We start from the raw sequence: 12,286 nt of genomic DNA on the forward strand, positions 1-12,286 counted from the left end.
CAAACCAAACAGCAAGCTGCAAAATACAATTTCAGATCAGGTAAACCCAATCTTCCTCTTTCCTTTGCATCTTATAACATAAGACACCCAATCAAACCAAACCAAACAATAGAAAACAAGAACAAAAACTCCATATGTTTTTTTTCCCCAATTAAAAATGGCCACCATTTTGTTAGACACTTCTAACAGGAACATATGGGAATCTCTATGAAATCAGCAGCAATAAGTTGATAATTAACATATTCAGGGCTTAATTCCATGGACAGTATTCTGACCCCTTTAAAATTTCAACTGGGCCCATGATCTCCCCAACTTCAAAATTTAAACAAAGAACTGCAGATGAAGGATTCTGATTTAGGATTTGCCATGATCTCTAGAGACATCTCCTACTTAACAATATAGTCTCCTACTTAACAATATATGTAGCAGAGGCTTTTCAAATCAAAATCATATTTCAGGTAGAATGGATCTGTGAGTCATTTTGCTCTATTTTTCAGGGGAAAGCACCCAGTCTTGTTTTGATCAAAGCTTTGATCAGAGCTGTTTCAAAATTCCTGTCCTCATAACTTCTCAAGATCTTCTTCCACATGACAATAAGGGGAAGAATTCTTGAAAATGTTGAGAAGCAAAATGAACACTATAACATTTTCAGATGGGATTTCATAACAATTTCATATAGCAACCTTATCTATACTTTTAGAGAATTGTGGCATCTAAAGTTTGAAAAACTGAAAGCCCTGTGAGTATGAAAGTCCCACACATTGAAAGTTCAGCAAGAATAATTGCTTTTTTTTATTGTATCATTTTTCTTTTGTTTGTTAAACTCACCTATGCTTTCTTTTATGCCAGCTACAGTCCTAACATATAATCCTCCATGTGTCTGCTGGCTTCTCTCAACAGGAATGATATTAATCACCTTTTCCCCAATAATGGAGCTCTGACGCTGGACAGATGAAGGCAGAAATTTTCACAGGTCTTCAAGGATGGGAATTCTACCTTCAAATTTATCCCCCAAATTGGAAATTTTTCTCTGTCTCCCTATCTGTCTGATCTAGCAGTAGTTACTTGACAAATCCTATATCTTCTGAAATACTCTCCAGAGACCAAAGCAGTGTCATATTTTATATATATGAAAACATATAAAAAATAGAGAGCCCCCTCCCCTCTTTTTTTTCTTCATTAAAAACACATTACCTGGGTGGAGCTAGGTACCTTGTACAGTATGTTGTCTGTTCCAATATCTGCTTAAATGTCTTTGGGAACAATTGCTATGTAATAACACTCAACCAGGAATTTCCTGGGGAAGAAGTGCCTGGCCTATGGAATCAGAGCCATGTCATAACATAATAGTGTCATTTCCAGAGGCATTCTAAGCACATTTTTAAAGTAGACAGCACCTGGGCTGTTCTAGTCTGTCAGAACAACTTGTGTTTAAGTAAAGTATGTTGCTTTCTGTTTTTAAATTGCCCAATTCTATGCATGCAGAAAAGTATGTGCTGCTGCTCCAATGGTCAACCTGACCCAAATACTGATTTTTAATTTCTTTGGGCTTTTAAGCATTAAAGTTAATTTGGGACAAATATTTGGTGTAACCACAATTTTTATAGCCAAATACAAATGCAGCCTTCTTGTTGTTGTTGTTGTTTAGTCGTTAAGTCGTGTCCGACTCTCCGTGACCCCATGAACCATACTGCGCCAGGCCTTCCGGTCCTTCACTGCCTCCCTGAGTTTGCTCAGTTTCATGCTCATTGCTTCAGTGATGCTATCTAACCATCTCATCCTCTGCCGTCCTCTTCTCCTTTTGCCTTCAATCTTTCCCAGCATCAGGGTCTTTTCCAAAGAGTCCTCTCTTCGCATTAGGTGACCAAAGTATCTGAGCTTGAGCTTCATTATCGATCCTTCCAATGAGCAATCAGGGTTGATTTCCTTTAAGATTGACTGGTTTGACCTCCTAGCAGTCCAAGGGACTCTCAAGAGTCTTCTCCAGCACCACAGTTCAAAGGCATCAATTCTTCGGCGCTCCGCCTTCTTTATGGTCCAGCTCTCACAGCCATACATTACTACTGGAAAAACCATAGCTTTGACTATGCGGATCTTTGTCGGCAAGGTGACGTCTCTGCTTTTTAATATGCTATCTAGGCTTGCCATAGCTTTCCTCCCAAGGAGCAAGCGTCTTTTAATTTCATGGCTGCAGTCTCCATCTGCGGTGATCTTGGAGCCCAAATAAATGAAGTCTGTTACTGCTTCCATTTCTACCCCTTCTATTTGCCAGGAATTGATGGGTCCAGATGCCATGATCTTAGTTTTTTTAATGTTGAGTTTCAAACCAGCTTTCGCACTCTCCTCTTTCACCCTCATCAAGAGGCTCTTTAGTTCTTCTTCACTTTCTGCCATTAGGGTGGTATCGTCTGCATATCTGAGGTTGTTGATGATTCTCCCTGCAATCTTAATTCCGGCTTGTGATTCTTCCAGCCTGGCATTTCTCATGATGTACTCTGCATATAGGTTAAATAAGCAGGGTGACAGTATACAGCCTTGTCGTACACCTTTCCCTATTTTGAACCAATCGGTTGTTCCGTGACTGGTTCTAACTGTTGCTTCTTGGCCTGCATACAGATTTCTCAGGAGACAGGTAAGGTGGTCTGGTACTCCCATCTCTTTAAGAATTTGCCACAGTTTGTTGTGATCCACACAATCAAAAGCTTTTGCATAGTCAATGAAGCAGAAGTAGATATTTTTCTGGAACTCTCGTGCTTTCTCCATGATCCAGCGAATGTTGGCGATTTGATCTCTAGTTCCTCTGCCTCTTCGAAACCCAGCTTGTACATCCGGTAGTTCTCGGTTCATGTATTGCTGAAGCCTAGCTTGTAGGATTTTGAGCATAACCTTGCTAGCATGTGAAATGAGTGCAATTGTGCGATAGTTTGAGCATTCTTTGGCATTGCCCTTCTTTGGAATTGGAACGTAAACTGACCTTTTCCAATCCCGTGGCCACTGTTGCGTTTTCCAAACTTGCTGGCATATTGAGTGCAGCACTTTAACACCATCGTCTTTTAGTATTTTAAATAACTCAGCTGGAATACTGTCATCTCCACTAGCTTTGTTGTTAGCAATGCTTCCTAAGGCCCACTTGACTTCACTCTCTAGGATGTCTGGCTCAAGGTCAGCGATCACACCAGCGTGGACATCAGGGACATTAAGATCTTTCTTGTATAGTTCTTCTGTGTATTCTTGCCACCTCTTCTTAATCTCTTCTGCTTCTGTTAGGTCCCTGCCTTTTTGTCCTTTATCATGCCCATCTTTGCACTAAACGTTCCTTTCATATCTCCAATTTTCTTGAAGAGATCTCTAGTCTTCCCCATTCTATTGTTTTCCTCAATTTCTTTGCATTGTTCATTTAAGAAGGCTTTCTTATCTCTCCTTGCTATTCTCTGGAAATCTGCATTCAGTTGCTTATATCTTTCCCTTTCACCCTTGCTTTTCGCATTCCTTCTTTCCACAGCTATTTGTAAAGCCTCATCAGACAGCCATTTTGCTTTCTTGCATTTCTTTTTCTTTGGGATGGTTTTAGTTGCTGCCTCCTGTACAATGTTACGGACCTCCGTCCATAGTTCTTCAGGCACTCTGTCTACCAAATCTAATCCTCTAAATCTATTCATCACCTTCACTGTGTACTCACAAGGAATATGATCTAAGTCATACCTGAGTGGTCTAGTGGTTTTCCCTACATTCTTCAATTTAAGCCTAAATTTTGCAGTAAGAAGCTCATGATCTGAGCCACAGTCAGCTCCTGGTCTTGTTTTTGCTGTCTGTATAGAGCTTCTCCATCTTTGGCTGCAAAGTATGTAATCAATCTGGTTTCGGTATTGACCATCTGGTGATGTCCATGTGTAGAGTCGTCTCTTGTGTTGTTGGAAAAGAGTGTTTGCTATGACTAGCTTGTTCTCTTGACAGAACTCTATTAGCCTTTGCCCTGCTTCATTTTGTACTCCAAGGCCAAACTTGCCTGTTATTCCGATTACTCCTTGACTTCCTACTTTAGCATTCCAATCCCCTATGATGAAAAGGACATCTTTTTTTGGTGCTAGTTCTAGAAGATGTTGTAGGTCTTCATAGAAGCGGTCAACCTCAGCTTCTTCAGCATCAGTGGTTGGGGCATAGACTTGGATGACTGTGATATTGAATGGTTTGCCTTGGATACGCACTGAGATCATTCTGTCGTTTTTGAGGTTGTACCCCATTACTGCTTTTCTGACTCTCTTATTGACTATGATTGCAACTCCATTTCTTCTAAGGGTTTCTTGCCCACAGTAGTAGATATAATGGTCACCCGAATTAAATTCACCCATTCCCGTCCATTTCAGTTCGCTGATTCCCAAGATGTCGATGTTCAGTCTTGTCATCTCATGCTTGACCACATCCAGCTTGCCTTGGTTCATAGATCTTACATTCCAGGTACCTATACAATATTGTTCTTTGCAGCATCGGACCTTCTTTTCGCTTCCAGATACATCCACAGCTGAACGTCCTTTTGGCTTTGGCCCAGCCGCTTCACTCTTTCTGGAGCTACTTGGAATTGCCCTCCGCTCTTCCCCAGTAGCATATTGGACACCTTCCGACCTGAGGGGCTCATCTTCCGGCGTCATATCTTTTAGCCTTTTAACATTGTCCATGGGGTTTTCTTGGCAAGGATACTGGAGTGGGTTGCCATTTCCTTCTCCAGTGGACCACATTTTGTCAGAACTCTCTGTCATGACCTGTCCGTCTTGGGTGGCCCTGCACGGTATAGCTCATGGCTTCACTGAGTTACGCAAGCCCCTTCGCCACGACAAGGCAGTGATCCATGAAGGGGAGCCTTCTTGTAGAGCACTTTATATAGGCTCCAGCTGTGATAAACAGGTCAACATGACAATCACAACAAAGCACAACAAAGTTTGGGAAGAAATATTAATTCCTAAGGTATGCAATAAGCTAAAAGACTTGATGGAAAAAGTAGAGTGGCAAAAGAATTTAACATCATGTCATCAGATCAAATGGAATAACTGGGAAAAATTATCCTGCAGCCCTACCTGAAATCAGTAATTAGCTGAAGACCAGTAAGAAATGTTCAAAATGGAGGCGTACAATACAGACTATCCCATGCTGAAATGTTAGTGGGGAGAAGGAAAATCTTACACTGCTTCCTAAATCTGTTTAACAGCAAAACCATTGGCAAGCATGGGCGACCAAGGAGAAATTAGATGATGGAGTGATGATGGAGTGCTATCAGGCTTCATTTCCAACTCCTTGGAGACGCTTACTTGACAGCATATTTATTTATTTGATTAATTTATTGATATGCCCACCCAACTTGCAATCGCAAATCTAGGCAGCTAACATAGGATTCAAACAGAGAAGAAAAAAAAAAATACTCAACAAAAACAGAAACAGCAAAAGACATATTACAACCAAGGTCAAATCACAACTGCATTCATATTTGCAGACTATTGCATGACAGGCTCATCCAATGCCCTGGCTCAAAGCCTGAGGGAACAGCCAGCTTTTTAAGGCCCAGTGGAAGGTCAACAGGTGACCAAAGCAAGAGTGACCATGAGGAGATCCAGGAATAGGTGTTATTTATTTATTTATTTATTTATTTGTCAAAAATATATATCTCATCTCATCCCATCTCATGCATGTGGCTCTGGGTAGCACATACAATTTAAACAATTAAAACCAAGCCTTTAAAAACCATTTTAAAAACTATAAATACAAACAAAACCATGGGAGAGTACATTCAAAACCTCACATGGTCGAACCATTTTGCAGGCTCCCTATTTCCATGGGATCCCCAAGCCTGCAGACAAAACCAAGTTTTAAGCAATTTGAGTAACTGGCACACAAGGTGAGATGGTTTGGTAGTACATCTTATCAGTGTCTTGGTTACAGCTTCAGACAGCTGACCCTGTTGTGCAGAGTACAGCAATGCTCCCAGAAAAACTTTGCCCAGGGAAAAATACACATCAGCATGTGAGATTTATAAAATGCAATGTCCATATCTTGCTCTCCAAAGAAATCCAGCCAGAAAATATATACTAGCTGATTGTTTATTGATAAAAATGCAAAACTTCATAAAATACAAGTTACATACAAAATATAGAAAAAAAAAAAACACTTCTCCTTTATTTTAGCATCCAAGACTTATCTGCTCACAAGCTTAATAAAGTCTCTAGCCAAAAACTCTCAGAGAAGAGGTACACTAATTGGTTACAACTACATAACCCATAAAAATACCTACATAATGGCTAACACTATACTGAGAGGGTGGGGATATAATCCTCCCATTATATTGCCATTCCATACCCCCCCACTGGGTAACTAGCATACACACGCCAATAGGTGGCAGTAATTAGCAGTATATGTGCACAACACACAATAACAAATTACGCTAACAATAACAAGTTTGTCACATGACTATAGTTTTAGCCTAAACACAGTTTTGCAGATAACGAGATGAATCCTTTCCCATGAGAAAATCCTAACAGACCCTTTGCTAGAAATAGGCATCAACTTTAGTAGACAACATCTGGGGATGGTTTAATGCCATAACTTGTCAATAACTTGGAAAAGTTTTTTTTTTTTTTTTGCTAAGTTCTTTGCTACGAATATTTTTTATGGGAAAAATTGATTTTAGTGTGCAGCCACTGTTTCCTCACCCCTCAGCAGGTGTCTAATTAGAGAGCTCATCCTGGCTTTTTTACCCAAATTGTTACAAGTAGGAATACAGCTAAAAGGGTCAAAAGTGAGAACAATTTATAATACAATAATGCAATCTGCAAAGTTTGCTAAGTAACATTTTCTAAGTGCATGTGTGTGGAGGAATTTACAATATAAAACTGGTTAATTTACATACAAATTGCCTCAGCTGACTAAGTAACCCTTTCTACATGGGTATATCTTATAGGTGGAAAGGGAAAAAAGAGTTCCCTCACCATTCTCGTGAGATGCCATTACACTTATTCCTTCCAATCATACTAGCAAGTGGCTGTTGATGATGCTACAGTGGATGTCCTAACAGTCACTGGTGGGAGGCATTCTGAGTCCGACATCTCAGTGGTTCCTCAAGTCTTCCAACACTTCCTGGCATCTCTACTTTCTGGAACCACAGGCATTGCATTGTATTTTGATGACGACCTGATTAGGAGGTCAGTAGAACAGAAACTTGCTTATCCAGATTCAGGAAGGTCTGCACCATTTTGACAAATAAGGAATCCATTTGAAAATGGAGACATGTTAAACTTCTAGGATTATATTCTTGGGCTATTATATTGATGTGTTGTATATTCACCCAACCTAAAATAGGATAAAGATCTACTCCAAAACTAAAGCAAGGGCTTCCAGCTTTCCTGTGATGCCTCAATTTTTACCATAAAAAGTTTACTATTATTAAACCACTTCATCATTTACTAGGCAAAAGAGTTTGTTGTAAGGATGCTTTCCAGAATGTCAAGAAACTATTGGCCTCTGAGGTGGTATTGATACTTTTTGAGGAAAAGATGTTGCTACTTTTTACTATTGCTATGTGTTTTATGAGAGAGCCAACTTGGTGTAGTGGTGAAGGCACCAGGCTAGAAACCAGGAGACTGTGAGTTCCAGTCCTACTTTAGGCACAAAGGCAGCTGGGTGACCTTGGGCCAGTTACTCCCACTCAGCCCTAGGAAGGCGGCAACAGCAAACCACTTCTGAAAACATTGCCAAGAAAGCTTCAGGGACATGTCTAGGTAGTTGCCAAGAGTCAAAAACTGACTTGAAGTCTCTCTCTCTCTCTCTCTCTCTCTCTCTCTCTCTCTCACACACACACACACACACACACACACACACCTGTCTTACAATAAGGGACATGTGCTTAGTCACAGCTACCAGGCAGCACAGAGATATTTGCTTCTTACTATTCTGGGACTATGTCTTTCACTAAAACATATAATGCATTGATTGGAAGCCCTTGCTATTACTGAATCTTATAAATCCCTTGCATAGAAGTTGTGAAAAAAAAAATACATGTGGCTTTTTAAAGCTTTTAAAAGAAATGTTAAAAAAATAATAAAATCCAACCCTCACTTACTAGACTAAAATATTTCCCTAATACTCAGGAGTAAGCAGACTTGATTTAGATTGATCTACATGTCCCTTTTGTGTGTGTGTGTGGAATATGTATCATTTAGATGAAATTGAGTTTTTTTAATGCATTTATTACCCAAGCAGAACTTCTTCCACAGAACTGAATCATTAAGGTAATTCAGGAGTGAAGCAACATAATGTAGAAACACGAATACTCTGAAAAAAAATGAAAGAAAAAAGCAGATTAGAAAAAACAGGCAAAAAGATTTTTTTCTGCTGAGCGAGCTATAGAAAAAAGAATAGGAAAATATTTATTTGAGATTTGCATTGAAGCTTATTGTACTCTCAGTTCTGCAATGTAATATTTAACATAACATGGGTTTTATGTTGCCAACTGAAACTCCAATTTCATTCTTTATTTACTAAAATTATATACCGCTTCTATACAATCACATCTTAAAGCAACTTACAATAATACATTCATGCATAGCTAATGCAGGGGATGTAACTATCCATATGTAGAGATGATCCATTGAAATCTATAAGATCATGATTACTTTCAACCCCATTAATTTCACTGTGTCTGAATCCAACCTAATTCATTCATTATAGGCTTAGCTACAGTGTGCATCATTGCAGAAAATGGGAACTCCCTACTATGTTTAAAGCTGTTATACTGTATTAGCGAGCTGTGCTTATCACTACAAGAGAATAAGCATATAGATGCTCTTTGAAAAAAATGGTTCACATTGTGACTGAGCTTTGGCTGAAATATTTATCAGGTATCAACTGAACTGCACAAATGTGTTCAACCCAGCTGGGGTCAGAAATTTCATAGAACAAAAGGAGATTTATGCTTATGGTTGAACATCATGTTTAATACTGGGAAAAAACTCTGCTGTTTTCTACACACACACACACACACACACACACACACACACACACACCAAAACTAAAATCATTCTAGATGATGAGAAGACCGTGGATTTTTACCATTAGAAGACATGGTTGGCCCATACATTCGAGCTATTCGGATTTATTAAACACATTCCTTGGTTTGATACACACAGTTCTGGGGGAATGCACCTTCCTCATTCATGGCTTTACTTTGATCCAGAAGTTCATTTACTATTTTTCTACATCTAAGGCTTCTGCCTCAGCATGGGAATTGGGTTGATTCAACAAGTTCGTGGGGTGTAACCTCATAAAAGAGATTGAGAAAACATAATCTGCAAAAACTGAAAAGCTTTTTTCAGCGTAAGGCCTTTAAGCGCGTGCAGCTGGGCAAGTATTCAAGCAAGACTAATGCCATTGGATGAGATACATCTGTGAGGCTGAAAATAATTGTCCTGTTTTGTAGCAGCCAGCAGTATGTAAGCTTGAGTGCTTGCCACAGGTTACAATGTGTCAAACATGTTTCATGTAGCTATATCTGATTAAAAATCAGCAAAGGCAGGATTTTTTAAAAAAACAATTCTTTCTGTAGCCATTTCTGCCCAGGATGGTCGCTCCCATCAAAGTTTATGATTCTAAATAGGAAATTGAGTAGTGAAAAACTTCTCTGTTAAATGATCTAGGATAAAAGGGATGATTTTTGTAGATGATTGATATGTACAATGGAAAAAGCCATATAAGCAGCATTGATTCTTCCTTTGCTTTGACATGCTTTTGCAAAAATACCTGGGGCCCATGACTCATCTCCCCCCTCCCATTTCCTCTTCAGATTTTATGATATGTAACGGGATACCAGATAATCACAGTAAGCCAAAGCAGGAAACAAATGGCTAACCACAAGCAGATGCCAGGAGAGATGCCTGCATAGTTACAGGAGGATGAAGTTTGGAAATAAAACAAAGGTCACTCTATAGATGGAAAAGTGGGGTAGAGGACCAATGAGAAGGAAGGATGGGCTTATGATATTGTAACCCCAAAACAACTTTAAAAAGGAAGACACACAGAGAACGAGAGAGAAAGAAGCCCTTTGGCCTCTTGTGATGAACTTCGTTCATTCTTTTTTTCAATTATACATTCACAATTAGCAAAACAGTCTTTAAACTTAAAAAATAAACTTTAAAAACTAGAAAAGAGGCAACCCCAACCAACCAAAACACAAACTAAGAAAGAAAAAGAGGAAAAAAAACCCCTACCTTATAGTTTTAACTTACCAATAATCACTGCATTACAGATAGTCCTTGCTTAATGACAGTAATTGGGACTGGAATTTCCATCGCTAAGCAATGCAGTCATAAAGTGTGATGGCACATGATCATACTGGTTAGTGACAGCAGTTCCAGCAGTCCCTGGTAACCATCATTAAGCAAGGACCGTATGGGTTGTTAAGTGAGGACCTTATGTGACTGTGAATTCCAACTTCCTGCTAGCTTCCCTATTGACTTTGCTTGTGGAAAGCCAGCAGGGAAGGCCACAAATCACGATCATGTGACTGCAGGACACTGCAATGGTTGGAAATCTAGGCCAGTTGCCAAGCGTCTGGATTGTGATCACGTGACTGTGGGAGCACTGCGATGACTGGAACTTCAAGAACCAGGTGTAAGTGCCACTTGATCAGCACCTTTGCAAGTTTGAGTGGTCACTGAATGAGTGATTGTTAACTGAGGATTACTTGTACTAATAAATACACTACTATAATATGCTCAGTATAAAACATTATTTTAAAATATCATAAAGTCTCTGTCATAATAACACATATTGCTGCATCCTTTGATTAGTAGAGAATATCGCCTTTTCCAAAACAGATAGATCTCACATTTCTGACAACCATTCCTTGACATCTGAAATAATATATTTCCAATTTCTCAATATAATTCCTTTAGACACCCCTCATGCTCAATACAACAACCATAATTCCTGATAAACTGTCAGATTCAAAAGCTTTGATATATATATTTCAACATTACATTAACATATTTAACATTTAAAGATTTACCCATAAACCTGCTTATATTAATACACTATCCCAAAAAAGATACGAAATGATCACATTACCATATCATATGGGTCAGTGAATCCTTAATTTTTTACACTTCCAGCATAGAAAATCTGATGTCCATCCTTTCAAATGTCTTCTTTGGGGAATCCACTACACCCTAAGTACAATTGCTGTATATTGCTGTTAATACAATTTTTGATGAATCAGCTTTAATCTCAGATCTGTTAATACAATTTTAACATTTTTAAGGATATGAATGTATCGATGGGGTTTTATCAGAAATTCCAGTTCTTTAGTCTGTGGTTGAAATATCCCAGAAAATGTCCCCTTTAAAAATATTATTGAGCTTTTGGAAGAGATATGTTGGGTTTTAATTCTGTCATGGATACCATCAAGTAAGTGAACAACTCAGGTGCCTTTGAGGCATTCAAGGTATCTGGCCCATATTCATCCATTAGAACATGCTTAAGTTGAAGATACCTCCACTGTTGTGAATTGTGAAGACCAAATTCAATTTGAAGTCAGAAAAATCCTTAAAACAGTCATTACATAACAGTTGATTTAAAGTCATGATCCCAGTTTCTGCCCAGACTTTCCAAGGCCATCACTACTTCCTCATTCTAAGCAGTAGTCTAAGCAGATTTAACAGGAAAGTCTTATGGGTGTGTATGACTTAGGGGCTCAAGCTGCTAATGTAGAAAACCTAAGAGTGGCATTACAAAGTACTGAGTTGACAGATAACATTACAAGAGGGACCCACAGAGAAACTTTGTACTGAAGTTCCAAGAAGTTGGATGGTTAGTTTATCCTTAATATGGATCCACCAAGAATCATTCAAGTGGAGAAGATGGTGTGATGGAAGGCATGAGCGGGGAGGATTCTGGAATGGAATTTCAAGGTTACAGGGAGGGGGAGTGACATTCCAAGCATCTCCTCAGCCCCCAGCTGGACTGTGTGAAAGTTAGGAGGAAGAGACTGGCCCCTCCCTAAGGGCTTGATGGTTATAGTTGCTGTCATTGGGGAATTAGAGTTAGTCTGGCAAGATTCTGTCTATTAGGTACTAGCTAATAAAGAAGCTGAGCTGATTTCTGGACTGTCTCATGTGATTCTTGGGCTGAACCTGACAGAGGGAAAGTGTATGAGTTCACCCTAGCCCCAAAGTTGGGCATGACATAATCAGCCCCAATCCAACATATATGAGGACCATCCTATTTCTATATCTGTCAAGAATGTTCAGCA

This window comes from Python bivittatus, unplaced genomic scaffold (assembly GCF_059951505.1).
Source record: "Python bivittatus isolate LINGU-HERP-01145 unplaced genomic scaffold, Pbiv_v1 ctg000480_np1212, whole genome shotgun sequence".
Lineage (NCBI taxonomy): Eukaryota > Metazoa > Chordata > Lepidosauria > Squamata > Pythonidae > Python > Python bivittatus.